This window comes from Chaetura pelagica, unplaced genomic scaffold (assembly GCF_000747805.2).
Source record: "Chaetura pelagica isolate M959 unplaced genomic scaffold, ChaPel_1.0 scaffold316, whole genome shotgun sequence".
In the NCBI taxonomy this organism is placed as follows: Eukaryota; Metazoa; Chordata; class Aves; order Apodiformes; family Apodidae; genus Chaetura; species Chaetura pelagica.
The window spans coordinates 1,107,074-1,121,826 of record NW_009953497.1 but is presented as its reverse complement, the minus strand read 5'-3'; positions in this window follow the sequence as shown (position 1 = coordinate 1,121,826).

Sequence of the window (14,753 nt, the reverse complement as noted above, 5' to 3'; positions counted from 1 at the left end):
CTTTCCCTAAATTTGGGGGTTTAGATCCAGTTCAGATTGAGCTGTAGCAGCTCACAGAAGAGAGGCAGTAAGGTTACCTGCACCAGAAGCATCTGTCATCCCTCCTTGGAGCCTGGCAGAAAGGGTCACTATGCTGCATCAATCCCAGGCATTAATGCTGAGGACAAGGAGACAAATACCAAAAGCTTCCAGTTACTTTCTTGTTAACTTGTTTCCTGTGGAGTTTTTGAGGTATGGGGTTTATTGCAGAAACCTGTGACTGAGAGACAGGAGATACCTAACTTGGAGCCCCCATTGTGTCACTGCTGTTCAGGATGCAGCAGGGTCAGCTCTCTGGGCAAGAACACACATGCTGAGCTCATCTCCCTGTCTCCTGCAGCTACCAGCAAGTGTGCCTGTGTGTTCTCATGCTGCAGAACCAGCCAGAGGCCCTTCTCATTGCAGAGCTTTGTTCCTAGTGTGTTTAAAATAATCTGAAGCTAAACCAGGAGCATTCACTTTCCCTTCCTCTCCAGCCAGAGCCCAGGACAGGCAGCAGAGTCTGCCTTCAAAACTTGCAAGTGAATTGTGCAAGATGTTGGTAATGAAAGCATGTGGTGCCTGTCTTCACAGCTGGGGAGCTGTTGCAGGAAGGGGTCAGGGGACCCTGTGCAGGACTGTGAAAGATGCCAATGTAAAAGCCCAGCCTGCATTGCCAAATTACAGCTTCTGGGGTGATGGAAGGAAGTACTTGTAGGAGCACTGACATTTGAATCTGCTTTCCTTACAATGTGTGATGTCCAACCGCAAGTCTTCAGATTATGTAGACAAGTAATTTTCCCTAACAATACACTTCTGTTTCTCAGTGCTGCATAAAGGTGAGGGGAATGGTAAGAAATAAAATGTTTCATTTAATAGGGACAACAGCAAGACAGGTGGCTGATGGTGGATCACTTGTGAGAATGCCAGCTCCTGGATGGAGCTGGGCACTGAGAAAGTGCTCAGTTAGTCTCACTGGAGGCCAGTGGGTTGTTGTGCTCATGTTCACTCATGAGCTGCTGTGGGAACTCAACTGCAGTTGTGAATGTGTGCTGTCCCTGAGGATGCTTGTACAGCAGTGATTGTTCTTTGTATAAGCACCTTCCCTCTCAGGAAAACAAAGTGATTTGTGCTTAGACAAGTATTTGAAATTCTCACATTTCAAAAGGACTGGCAGCTACTTTCAAACAGCAAAGACCTTCACAAAAGCATGGACTAGGTGATGACTAGTGTTTGTTTTTTTCTTCAGCCTGCTTTCCTTGAATCCCTTAACTTACATGCATGCTGTGCCCTGCCTTTATGTGCATGTCTATAAAACACAAGGCTATTGCATGTACTTAAGTGACTGGGACAAGTAAAGGTAATAATTTCTTTTAGGGTGAGGAGAAAGCTGGTAGGAGTCACCCTTTAGCTGTTGCCCATTCTTTCCAATCAGCTTATCCATATAATTAAACAGCTTGTCTCTTCCTGCTTTTTTCTCTAAATTAGTAAATATCCTGTTAATTGTAGCAAAGTCCAGCAAGACCTTCACAAATCTGTCTTTCTTCTTGTCTTTTATCTGTAGGATTTTTAGTTCATCTACAGAAGATTGTTAACTGTGTTGGATCCTAATTCATTAGGTGCAACTCTTTGTATTGTTACTGAATTCCTTGCACTGCTTGAGAATCTAGGCCAATTTTAAACGATGGAACATTTTGGTCTGGGCTTAGCATAGGAGCAAATTTCACATGCAGATGGGAGTGAAATATATTTTATGGTTCTTGTGTACTTCAGAAGCAAAATGACCACATACAACACTTAACCTGGGTTTGCAAGAACTGTATTTGTTTAGGTGGGAGCCAGGATTTCTACAAGGAGCAGAATAGACTGTAGCTGTTCAGCTCACTTGAGAGGTGTTGCAGGAATTTGGTTTTGGTTGGTGAAGCTCTAGTCTAAATAGTGCTTGTTCCTCTCCTGTAGCACTCCTGTCTGATTGTGCCAATGTGACAGTTTGTAGGTCCTTAGGGTAAATCTGATTATTGACATGAACCAGGCAAAGAAAGCCCAGCTAGGGGGGTAAAAAGGCATCAGGCACGAAGGGCAAGACTGTCCTTGGCAGCAAATACAGTTTGCAGAACTTAGTGGTACCTGAAGTGGTGGCACTTGACCTCATTTTGAATATTTAGGGTGTTTATTCCATACAGAGAGGTAATAAAGCAAATTCTTGTAGTAGAGTCTAGGAAAACAATGAAAGCACCTCAGGGTCTGGCAGCACCAATGACTCCAGGTTTCTGTTCGAAGACCTTGCATTTTGAATATAGTTTTTTAAAGCTGCAGTTAATTCTCTGTTGTAGTCTGCTGTAAAGGACAGATTGATAGCCATAAATTGCGAGATTTGAATTTGGAAGTGGATTCAGCCCAGACCAGTCTCTTCTTAGAGGTGACAGACATGAACTGATAGATGAAAATCTGTCCTGGATGGGCTTGTATCCTTGCTCTGTCCCAAGGCAGATGGCAGACTTCCTACTTAGCACAATTGATGTAACCTTACACAGGGGTTTCTTCTAATTTCACTTAGCTAAAGACCTTCCTACTCTTCTGCAATGGAAGAGTGGATCAGTGACAAGAGCACATTGCTGAATCTGAGTCAGCTAAGGAATAACAGCTCCATGGCCAGATGAGAGGCAGGATTCCTCCTAGAGCTCTGGTTAGCTGCTCAGAGCAAAGGATTTCCCTTAGAGCTAGGGCAAGCAGACAAGTTTATGCAGGACTTCAGAATGCATCACCAGGTATAATTCACTTTCAGGTGATCTGTTTTCTTAGTGAATTCTTCTGGACTTTTCCTTAAGCTGTTGCACTCACTCTGTGTAAAGGATGATGTTTCAGCCTCTAGTACCTGAAAAAGAGCCACAATGTAAAGCCTTGGCATGTCTGAAGCACAGGGAGGATGATTTATTTCTTCTACCCCAGTACAAGGAATCAGCCAAGGGGGAATGAGATATGAGACTCTTTCAAAGACCAAAAGAAGACAGCAGAAAAAGGAAGAATTATGACCCATGCATCTTTTCCTTGTTTTCTCCCCCACTTCTTGAGGTTGAAACTGACCTTCTTGAAGGCAAGAAAGCTTTAACACTAGAACTGAATTCTTAATCTGAGAGTTGTATTCTGAGAAATATTTTGCATGCACAATTACAAGACCAAATATTTGCTGGTATAAATTAGCATAACTCCACTAAGTGGCTGAGGCCCAGTTTAGACTTGCATGCATCTCTCCTGTTCTCCTATTGCACGTAGCTGTATCTCAGTCCTATCAGATCTGTCACTGTCCAGTGACAGAGGGGAAAGTCAAGTGATAGAGAGATGTTTATGTCATGGCCATTTGAGTCCTGAACATCAGAAGCTTCTTTGAGTGTTTCAAAAACAAAGTAACTAATTTTATAGCATCTGCCATTGATTATGTAGTGCATTCTTTGCAGCCCTAAATGAAAAATATACAGGACACAGTAATTTATTTTCTCTATCAATAATTACATAGCAAACTGCTGGAATTAAGGGTGTAATTCTATGTACTGTGTAGTACTACGAAGTACTATACAACAGATTACTTAACACTTCTGTTTAGCAATACCTGGTTGAGCAATAAGATACAAAGCAGCACATAATGAAATCAGACTGTCTATGGTTTAAAAACCTCTGAAGTTACAAGGCAATGTAGGTATCTTGTACTTAGTGACCTGAGTCATCATAAATAATGCTGACTTCCCATGTATCAGAACTGTAGTCATGTTAATAGGGGTTACTGAATCAGGATTTGCCTGTGGATACCCTTGTCTGTGTGTGTAATTGTGCTGAAGTTAATAACACTTGTTAATAAAGTACTTCTGGGAATTGGGTCAGATCAGACCTTAGTGTCTTATTGTAGGGTGTATTGTACCATAACATACTGTTCCATTAAACAGCAGCTTGTACTCTTAGCTTTCAGTGCTGTAATAGCTGAGATTAACAGCAGCTCTCTTCCTATATAAACTTTTATCTTTCCCACGTAGATTTTTTTTTTTATAATTCTCCTGTTGTCTGTTCCCAGAGTGTCTCCTGTGGGATTTTTTTTCTGCCACTCCTAAGCTAGGAAGATGTGGAAAAACATGTTGAAAAGCACCTGTATGTTAACATAGTAGGAAGGTTTCTGCATATGACACAAAAGTGACAGCTTTAAATTTTTAGACTCAATGAACTGAGTTGTTAATAAGCAACAGGTAGTACAGTCTGATAGGAGAGAGTATGGCACAGATGAGATCAGAAGCAAATAAAATGTTGGTTCATATGCACAAAGCTCTGCTCTTAAGCTTTTAACTCTGCAGTCATTAGCAGCAGAATGAAGTTACATAACTAGCACAGTCCTGCTCAGGTATGCATGCCTTGGATGAGGCGCCAACCACCCTTATGTCACCCTGACTTCAGGGTGTCCTGGCTCAGAACCCTCTATTCCTCATTCTGTTTGGTGAAGGCTCAGCCCTGCAAAAAGAGACACCAAAGTGTCTCTTCAGTGGAGAAAAGTTTGGGGTCCTCAAAGTTAAGAAATGTTTGTGCCAGGGGGTGAAATAGGAAGGTTCTTGTTATGCTGTTTTGCCATGTGTTAGTTAACTTGTGACAACATTTACACAATGGTAACCCTGCTGGATTTCTGCAGAAATGTGTGGTTGGATCTCAGTTTGCCTCATATTTCTCTGCATGTTCCAGCTCTCCCTGATGCAAGTAGGCTCCTACAGTGCTAATTCCTGAGTCTTGCATTCAGTCACCTGCAGGTGTGTTTTAAAAGCCCGAGATTCTGCTTCCATGTGAAGTTCTGTAGCTCAAAATAGCTCAGCTGATTACCCAAGTGGCTGAGACCAAAGCTGTTGTGCATAGCACAGTGAAGAACACTGTAGAGGAGCAATCAGGCACTTAGAGGGCCAGATGTCATTGTGACCTTGCTTGATCATTGTTGTATACAAGTGGCTTTTGTCAGGCAAATTAATTCAAACACTGACGTATAATCAAGAGCTGAGAAATGGCACCCGGTGTTTGTTTAACCTGTTACTTTGAGGGTCTGCCCCAGAGTTGCCTCACTCTTCTGACATGAACACTGCTAAGATCAAATTATGTAGCACTGGTTTCTGCTAGGTACTTCTGATCTGTTGGCAGTTGTCACAAGGCTTACTTCAGTGCTCCCTTGAATTTCTTGGTAACCAAAGTGAGATGTCTGCATCACAGGCAGAAGAGACAGAGAAACTGTAAAGATTCTAGAAACTGATGCTTTAAAGGAGGAAAAGGATGATTTTCTGTTGCATATGTAACTTCCTGAGGGTACTGTGCCTAGCACAGTGCAAGGGAGGGGGGAACAACTGCTGAACTGGGTCACAAAGTCAGTTTCTTTCATGAGCCTGCTTTCTGCCTGACTGGCGTTCAGATTCTTGCAGTGTGCACAGCCTTTGGAGGACTGAGAAGTAGTGCTTGCCCTACTGAACTGCTGTGTGCAAAGCACTTCTAGAAAATTTAGTGTGTCTGAATTGTTTGTAGCTGTAGCTTGTTTGCTGCTTCTCTTTCTGATTTTTTTTTTCTTTTGATTCTTGATCTGTAGTTTAGTAAACTCAGCAAATTTGCTTTTTTATCATCTTCTAATTTGACAATGGTGAGGCAAAATTACTCCCAAGAAGTAAAATTGCCTTACACAAATCTGGTCTTCATACTGCATTGATTATTCTCCATTCTTATGTCTTGACCCCTTTGACTAAACCTATTCCTCTGTTTGTCTGTAGAGCCTTGGTGCCTTCTACCCTGCTTTTCTTCTTAGCAGGTACTGAACAGACAAAGCTAGAATCTTGCCTTAATCTGATCAGGGAGATGGTGAAATGTTTAATAGCCATCTACAGTTTTTCTGAAAGGCATTAGCATCCAGACAGAGGACAAGGATTATGAAAGGAGCAGCCAACATCAAGACTATAACTTGTCCAAGGTAGTTAAAAATAAATTGAGCAATGGAAAATGAAGAATGTATATCCAGAAAAAAGTTTCCTGGCAGTTATCTCCTTGAGTTTTTTTGATTGCCCAAGGGGTAAGATGGACTTGAATAAACTAGATGCATACCCGGTGCCAGGCTTTAAAGCTGGAATCCCAGAATCAAGTTTCCAGAGTCTAAGTCCTTGAGTCTAGGAGATTGCTTAGCTCTTTCTCTTTAAGACTGAACATTAATTTTTTCCTAAGCAGCACATTCCCAGCACTATGCTACTGCTGTAGTGGGCTGAATGACAGAGGGAGGAGGCTGTCTTGTTGAATTTCTACCTTCTCTCTCATTTCCCACACCTGATGCAGCTACAAAATGAGAGATCTCAAAGGGCAGGGCTCCTTTGTAAGCTTGAGACTATTGTTGATATTATTTCTTTCTTGAGTAGCAAAGACACAAGCTTTTCCAAGCTGGAAATATGATCAAAACTTTCCAGCAAAACTAACTGAATGATAAACCAGTACCTGATCCTTGCTGCATTTTTATATTTGCAATTGGCAATGTAACAGCATGACAGTTACCCAAAAGGAGTAAAAGTGATTCCCCCAGAAGATTCTGGGTAAGTGGAGGGGACAACTGTGGTAGAGGGAAGCTGTGGTAGAAGTGTCTGTGGAACCACAGCTTGAGTCTGACCTCTCATTTTGAAGTTTCTGATAATACGAACCCAAAGCTGAACGAAAGCAAAACCTCATTATATGATTTTAATACAATTTTACTAAAACCTGATGTTCTTTGGGAAGGACTGCTGGTTCCTGAGGAGGGGGTCATATTCTATTTTCCAGGAAACTGGCTGGAAGTCACAGAACCCCTAAGCAGATGCCTTCTAAATTGCATCTTACCCATAAAACAATTGTTATACCAAAACCAAACAGGATGATTTTATCTGAAACTGAGTCAGAACTATGCAGAAAGGGCAACCATTCACCTTCTTGTGGATTTATTCTGTTACGAAATATAAAACACCTCCATAGACCTTGCATTACAACCAGGGCTGTTGCAGGGAAATGTTGGGTCTTGCTGTAGTTGCTAAGTTCAATTGTTCAGGCTTTCAAGGTGGGAATTATTTGACTGTCACCATCCCTTCAGAAGATTCAACTTGCCCATCCCCCTTATGGAAATGAGTTCAGTGCTTCTGGCAGACAAGGACTTTGGAGATGACTGTGTGAAATGAGAATCAATTCTGTTAATTCCACTGCAGATGGTTGAAAGTTCTACTTCAAGGAAGGTGGAGGTGCAGCAACATTGAACTTGGGGGAAGGCTTGCAGATGGAAGATTTTGATGGTGGGTGATTTGGGGACATTTAGTGTAGGCTGTAGGGCTTAGAGTGCTCTCTGCTGTTGCTTTGTAGTTCAGAAGAGCTATAAAGAAGGAGTTGGTTGAGTTTCTGTCCTGCCAGCTTTATGGTACCCTGGACAGTACATCTAATTCAAAGGAGGTAGTGGAGCTGAAAAAGAATAATTATCAGGTGCAAAACTAAACACCACCATTAGGATGTCAGACAACTGTACTGCTTTTACACTAAGCCATGAATAAGAAAAAATTTTACAATGACCATATTGTTCTGCGTAGTAGAGATGCTCACCCCTCACCTTTCACCACAGCTGCTTTTCTTTAGAGATGGTTTGGGGCTATTTTTAAAGTGATAGTGACACTCTTCTGAACCCTCCTTTCCCTTTCTCCTCTTCCTTCATGTTCACGGGGACTTCTCCCCACCTCTAGAATTACTGCTGAGGCCAGGTTGGTTACCTTTGGAGCTTCCCAGTCTCTGAAGCAAAGTGCTTATTCTCAGGGATTTGCAATTGGTTATTTGGCTACCTCACAATACCTGCTTACTTGGCTGTTCAATCATTATAGGATGTGGAAAGAAACGTAGTTCTGTCTGAGAAGTTTGAGGGGAAAAAAAGTGAATGCCTTGGAAGCTGCTGGATGTGATACTGGAGAGTCCAATACTGGCATTTTCTTCCTTGTTGTAACAGTGGAATTTCCAGTGGTCTCTATAGGAACTGTTAACATAAAGGCTGTATTCAGAGTTTGGAATAAATAAGCGTTTTGATTATTATCTCATTTATTTATGGGCTTATTTTAGGACTGGATCTTAAGGAAGGAGGGAGGAATTGCAATGATGAGATCAGTACTACAGAGTTGGAGATTTGGAGCTCTTTCCCGATGTCTAATTCCAGACCCCTGGTCAAATTGTAATTTTCATAATCCCATTTTTACTTCCCTTCTGTGTTTTCAGGTGCTTGGAGTACTCCTTGCTTTCTCATATTAAGCTCCTCTTTATTGCTTTAAAGGTAGAAGAAGAATTTCTGCATGGGGGAGGCTTGGAAAAGCACCAGAAAAAGTGTCAGGGCATAGAAACATGCAAATACTATTGTAAGCATAAAGCTTTTCAACTGATCTGTGCAGGAGAAATCTCGCAACTTCATACAGTGTTTAAGTGAGTCATCCTCTGAACTAGTTTGGAGACAAGACCACTCATTGTTATCATCTAATTTACTTAATGTAAGTTGTTTTATCAGGCCTGGAATTCTGGGTTTATTTGGACCTGTACAGAATTTGATAATTTTTTTTCTCCAGTCTAATTTAGTACAATACTGTTAAAAATAAGTTCATTGTTCTTAGGGTTTTATACACTGTTAGTGTTCTCATGTATCATTTAAACTGATTCTAAATTACTGAGCTTTACAAGATGGACAAGCAGCTGGAGGGAATTCTCTTCATTCTGTCAGTTTGGGATTTTTTAAAGGAAAAGAAGAATTAATTTTATCTTTTCTGCCACTTACACTTCAAACAGTGACAATTTTGAGCATATGGTAAGTGTAAGGCTCTAGGCTCTTGCTGAAATGTTGCAGACAGAATTGTATGAAATACAAGGGTGAATTATGCAAAGAATCAGAAAGTCAGACTTTTATTTTTTTGTTCTCTTAAAGGGTGTTGGATCTTCAAAACCATGGACGTAAATGAAAAGGTAATTTCCAAGTCTATAATCTCAAGGCAGAGGAAGCCTAATTATGATGTAGTTCAAGGCTGCTCCTGTTATTCCTGGTCAGTGAAACCCATAGTGATAAATTTGCTGTATTAGGAGTAAGACCATTGCAATAACTGTAAGTACAGTTTACAATAATTATGAGTTTGGAGCCTCAGAAAAGGAAAGGAAATAGATGCAAATTGACACATCAGTCTTTCTTTTTAACCTGCTGGCTCTTCTTTCTCATAAAGGAACTCACTTTCTAAGAACTACAGTTTCTAGGTACTGTGAAATGTTAAGATTTCCTTGTAAACTAGTGACACAAAACTGAGCTGTTGCAAAATATAAAATGCATTGATTTATTCTCCTCTAGATGGGAGAGCAGTATTTAAAAATTTTGAATATAATTTTAAGTCTTTCTTAAATACTGCTGGGTGTGGCTACAGGGACACTTAAGTAATGAATAACCATGGAGGAACTGTAAGAAAAAACTGAAGTTAGCTTTTGGAATCCAGAAGTGCTTTTTGATACCTCAAAATAAGTTTTTTAACAACAAATTTTTGGTTATATTTTCCACAAAGTAGGAAAAACAGTAATAAAGGATTTTAACTCCAAAATACAGTGAAAGGAAATCTTTGCCCACAAAGAATTAAATGTTGCATCTTGTGGTTTAGTCTTTGAACCATTGGGGATTTAGGGGTGCCATAGGATTATGTTGTTCTCCATGGACAGTGAAACTAGACACTGACATTTTGAAGTGGAAACTGGAACTTTTTTGGTAATCACAAGACTTGAGAGCTGATCACAAGCTCCAAGATGAAATAATGAGATTTGCAATGCTGTGAAAGCAGACTTTTTTTTTTTTAAATTTTGACAGTAAGATTCAAGGTTTTGTCTTGCATCCATAGGGGATCAATCACAAGCTCCAAGATGAAATAATGAGATTTGCAATGCTGTGAAAGCAGACTTTTTTTTTTTTAAATTTTGACAGTAAGATTCAAGTGTTTGATCTGCATTCATAGGAGATCAGGGACTTTCCAGAATGTAGCACAGCTTTGTGATTCATCGTCCGTGGTTAAGATCCATTTTATTGTAATCTCTGAAAGGGACAAAATTATAAATAGCTGAATGAGTCTTCCTCATGGGCACAGCCTTCTAAAATCAAAAGGCAGCATGTGAAACACTCAGCTTGTGCCAACCTTATGCTGCATATGTCAGTCTTCTCTCATGATGTGTACAATGCTCAATCTTGATGTAATGCCAAGGACAATGCAGAAAATCTGAAGTTAATGTGGTGTATAATAAATGTAAGACTTAGAAATCATAAAGTTCACAGACTGGCTAAAGAATAACATAGCAACCCAAGAAGAGATTTAAATATTACTGATGATGGTTAAGATGTGAGTAATGGATGTGAATGCAAGATAGTGTTCTTTTGGTGGGAGCAGTTTAGGAGGGGAAGGAGATGCTGCTTCTGGTACCCAGAGGGGTGTCTCCATTCAGTCTCTTAATGCCATTCTACTTCCTTGGCAATTATTCTGCCTGACAAGTCAGCAGTTACGGGAAGAAACTGGACATAAAGAAGCTCTGAACAGGGATAATTGTGTCACTGATCAAGCTGGTCATATTTGAGCCTCTCCTGTCTTTCCTGTATTGAAAATGTTAAATGTGTGTCACTTGAAGGAAATCAAATTAGCTTCCCATCAGCAGTATTTCTCTCCTTAAGCAATATATGGAAAATGCCACTATATAAAAGAAAGTTGCCACTTTTTTTTTTTTTAAATGGATGTAAGTGGGAAGCTCTGTGTTGTACAATTTAATTGTTTTCTTTCTAACTAGAATTTCTCATCTTGTTCTAAACATCTCATCCTCTGAGAAAAGTATTTCCAGAGAAATAAGATCTGTCTCCATCCAGAGTTAAGATATTATTGCTGCAATGAGTTTTGAAATTTTTTCCGTTGGGGGGAGGAAACTCTGTCTTCTGTCAAAAAATGAAAAATTAAGACTTTTTTTCCTTGGATCCAGAAGCTTCCTTTTTTTAATGAGCAACTCTTTTACACAGAAGTTGGTTTAAAGACCCTGTTTCTTATTGAAAACAGTTGGGAGAAAAAAGAGGCAGCTTGTCTTAATCATAGGATGAACAAGGTTGTGAAATATCAAATTGTTTTTTAAAAAATAAAGCAGAAATGAACTGGAAAAATAGAAATTAAACCAATTGATTGAATTAAGTAAGGAACAAAAATTTTGACATCTAGAAGATTTTTCCCAATTCTTAGATATGCAAAAATTTTCACACTATTCCTAGTACACAGTTTTGGAAAGATGCTCTGTGATGTTTAGAGCAAATAGATACAGAAATCCAGTCCTAGGGGACATCACAGTCTGTTTAGCAGATGCTAGTGCTACTATATTTACTTGTTAAATATTCTGTAAACCATAATGCTGGTAATTGTTTTGTTTAGTAGCTTCCTCATTGCCAGAGTATCAAGTTCTTAGTAACTTTTCTAAAACTGGTTTTTATATTTAAACCCACTGACGTGATACATTGTGACAGCTTCTACCAAGCATTGTGAATATTTCATGTATGGAAATTGTATGTTTCTCTTGGAAGAGTGGATGAAGCCTGACCTTCTGTCTTTTCTTGGACTAATTTTGGTGGCCTTAAATGAAAATGTCAAGGTTTATTGAGAGAGGAACATAGAAAAATATTGGGAATGGAGGGGAAGTTAAAGTCCAGTGTGAATACTTAAAAATACCAGTTAAAGTCAAAGAGTTTTGTTTGATGAGAAAACACTTTTGCCTGCTTACAATGAGTTTGACATTTTGGCTTGTGCCTTGGCTGTTCTGTAGTCAGAAAGGAGATGCAGAGAACTAGCTACAAAGCAAGAACAATTAGATAATTATTTGCATAATAAATAGGTGGAATTAGCCCAACTGACAACAAACTAAAAAGCTTTCTGATAGCTTGAAAACTGAAGGCCTGTAGCAGTTGTTGAGTAAACTGCCATAGCCACTGTTGACCAAAGAAACAAGGAGTCTTAATGATAAGTAAACACATTGTACTTGATGCAAGCAGACACAGGTTCTTTGACTCCATTATTTTTTTTGCCTATTCAGTCTAGTCACTAATCTGATGCAGTGACTCAGTTATTGTTTGGTTTTATGATTTCCAGTTCTCTGTAATTGAGAGTTCTCTGGATCCTGTTCATGTGGGTGCACATGTATGTAAACATTGACTTACAAATGAAAAATCACTTGATAATGGTTTTACATCTGAGTTCAGTCTAGAAGACACTCCCATGCAAGAAATCTCTGGTTCAGTCTTCACTAAAGCTGGTTAGAGGCAAGAGTCAAAATTATGACCATGTGCTGTGGTACTTTTGAGATTATAGCAGCAAGCTTAATACTGTGCTTCACTATCTAGTTAAGTCACTTGCTGCTTGAGGACTGAAAGAGTTACTGTCCTGTGTAGATAACCAAACCGATCACTTTTTCACATTACAGTAAAAAAGCAAGTTTGATACTTCCTAGTTTGTAGGTTTTTGGGGCTGTGTAGATAACCAAACCGATCACTTTTTCATATTACAGTAAAAAAGCAAGTTTGATACTTTCTAGTTTGTAGGTTTTTGGGGTTTTGGGGTTTGTTTTTGTTTTTGTTCTGTTGGTTTGGTTTTTTTGCTTTTGTGGGGTTTTTTTGTTCTTGTGTTTGTGGTTTTTGGGTTTTTTTGTGGTGGAAAAAAGTGCTTATGAATCAAATCTGTTTGTGTTCAGTCTCCTATTTTCAATGGGCAGCAGTTTGAACCAGTTCTTTGTTTATTGGGAAATGTTTGTGTGCTTTCAGAGGCCACTGAGTCAGAGAGCCATACGGAGCAATTGAAATTAGAAGTAAATATTTTCTTCTTTCATGCAGTTAAGTGCCTAACAAATCCTCATAAACATGAGCTTTGCTAAATGAGACAGCATAAATAGGCTTTATTAAGCCCAGACTTATTTTAGTCCACAGCCACTTTGAGAACATCTGGCAGTGAGGACCAGCCTTAAAGTGAATGTAAAAGTTGTTAGTGCTGACTTTGAGGCTACAGCTGTGCAAATGCTCCTCAGTCTGAACAAGAGCTTGGCTGAACAGTTTCAAGCATGACAACAGGGCTGACTGTTGGCTTCAGTGATACAAATGGTTCAGGAGGTGCATTGAACAGCAGATGACTTCTTTGTCTCACCAAAGGGAAAAAATACAGCAGCTGCTGCAAATGGTCCAACTCTTTCTGCAGCTGCTGTGGCTGAAGAATGGTTGTTGGGTTGGTGGCTCTGTCACTCATTTCCTCCACATGTGGAAGGTGTCAGTCTGTACCTGTGCTCCATGGTACTCAGGCATAGGTAGAGTTCCTGTCTTGAGCAGGCCTGAATGCCTTCTCTTTCCCAATTCAATAGCTTAGCAGGTCCAGACAGGGAGTTAATGATGGGAAGGGGGGGATATTTGGAGATAGATGGTAGAAGGTGGAGAGGAGTAGGAGAGTAGTCCACAGCTATTGGATGGGCGGAGTATGCATAGAGGGAGGGCATATGAGTGTCCTGGGAGAGTAGGTCCTGAGGGTGTGTGCATAAGGAGGGCAATTCAATTGAGTTTATAGAAAAAAATATGAAGGAATAAAGCAGAAAAGGAAAACTGACAGTACCTTATTCTTCTGAAGGTTCCTCAGAAAGCTCCTTCAGCTGACATTCCTGTAGGTCCTAATCACCCCCTTGAGAATTTGCTGCACCATGAAGAGAAAATGAAATAAGTATCCTCATTCATTCTTGGAGAGGCAAGTTGAACAACTTTCTTCCTACTGAGAAAACTGTGCTGGCTCTGAGAGCTGAATTCAGATTTTAGTTGCTGTTGTCTGAATCCAAAATACCTGTCTGGTGTAGCTCTTAGTGCTTCAAAGTGTAGTCAAAGCCTGACAGTGACATGTTGTACAAGGATAGGTGATGGTAAAGGTTGAAGAAATCCTTCCCCTTCCACCATGGCTTTTTGTGCTCCATTTGGTGCAGTCATAGCTGTGTTGAGTATGGCCCCTTCCCCTTGCTTCCTTTGGATTCAGAGCTGGGCCCAGGTTTTTTACAGTCCATGTTCATGAATATGGACCAAGACTGATTAGCAAAGAACTTGTTTATGTGGAGGCAGAACTTGGCAAGTTGTTAACTTTGTCTCTTGAAAGAAGCCCAAAGAGGCACACAGATAACTATTTTATTTCATTCAGTGCTTTGACATTCAGTGGGCTGGGAAAGTATTTAATTTATAATAGTGAAAGATGGCAGGGAGAAAGTTTTTCACACTGGACTGAAAGTGTGCCCAGAATCTTTTGATCTCTCTTCTGTTTTATTTTAATTTGTTTACCTTGATTCAGTTGCTTTCATTTAGGCACTAAAGGAAATGTCCAAGTAGATAAAAATAATTATTATTGCTGAGATCTTTACAGAAGCTTTCTATGTGGGAGAAAAGTTTCCTTCTTCTTGCTTCTCAGAAAGGTGTTTCCTACAGCTCTGAGCCAAGGCACACTGGATGAGAAAATGCATGCATTTCTACACCCATTTCCAAGCAAAATATTATTAAATCTGTGCAGCTTCTTTACGTCAGTTGGCATTTTTGTCACAATTACAGAATGTACTTTCAGACTGGCTGAAATGTGCACTTAAGGAAAAAAAACAAAACACCAAAACAACAAACCCAAAAACGTGCTCTTTAATATGCAGACATGTAGGGA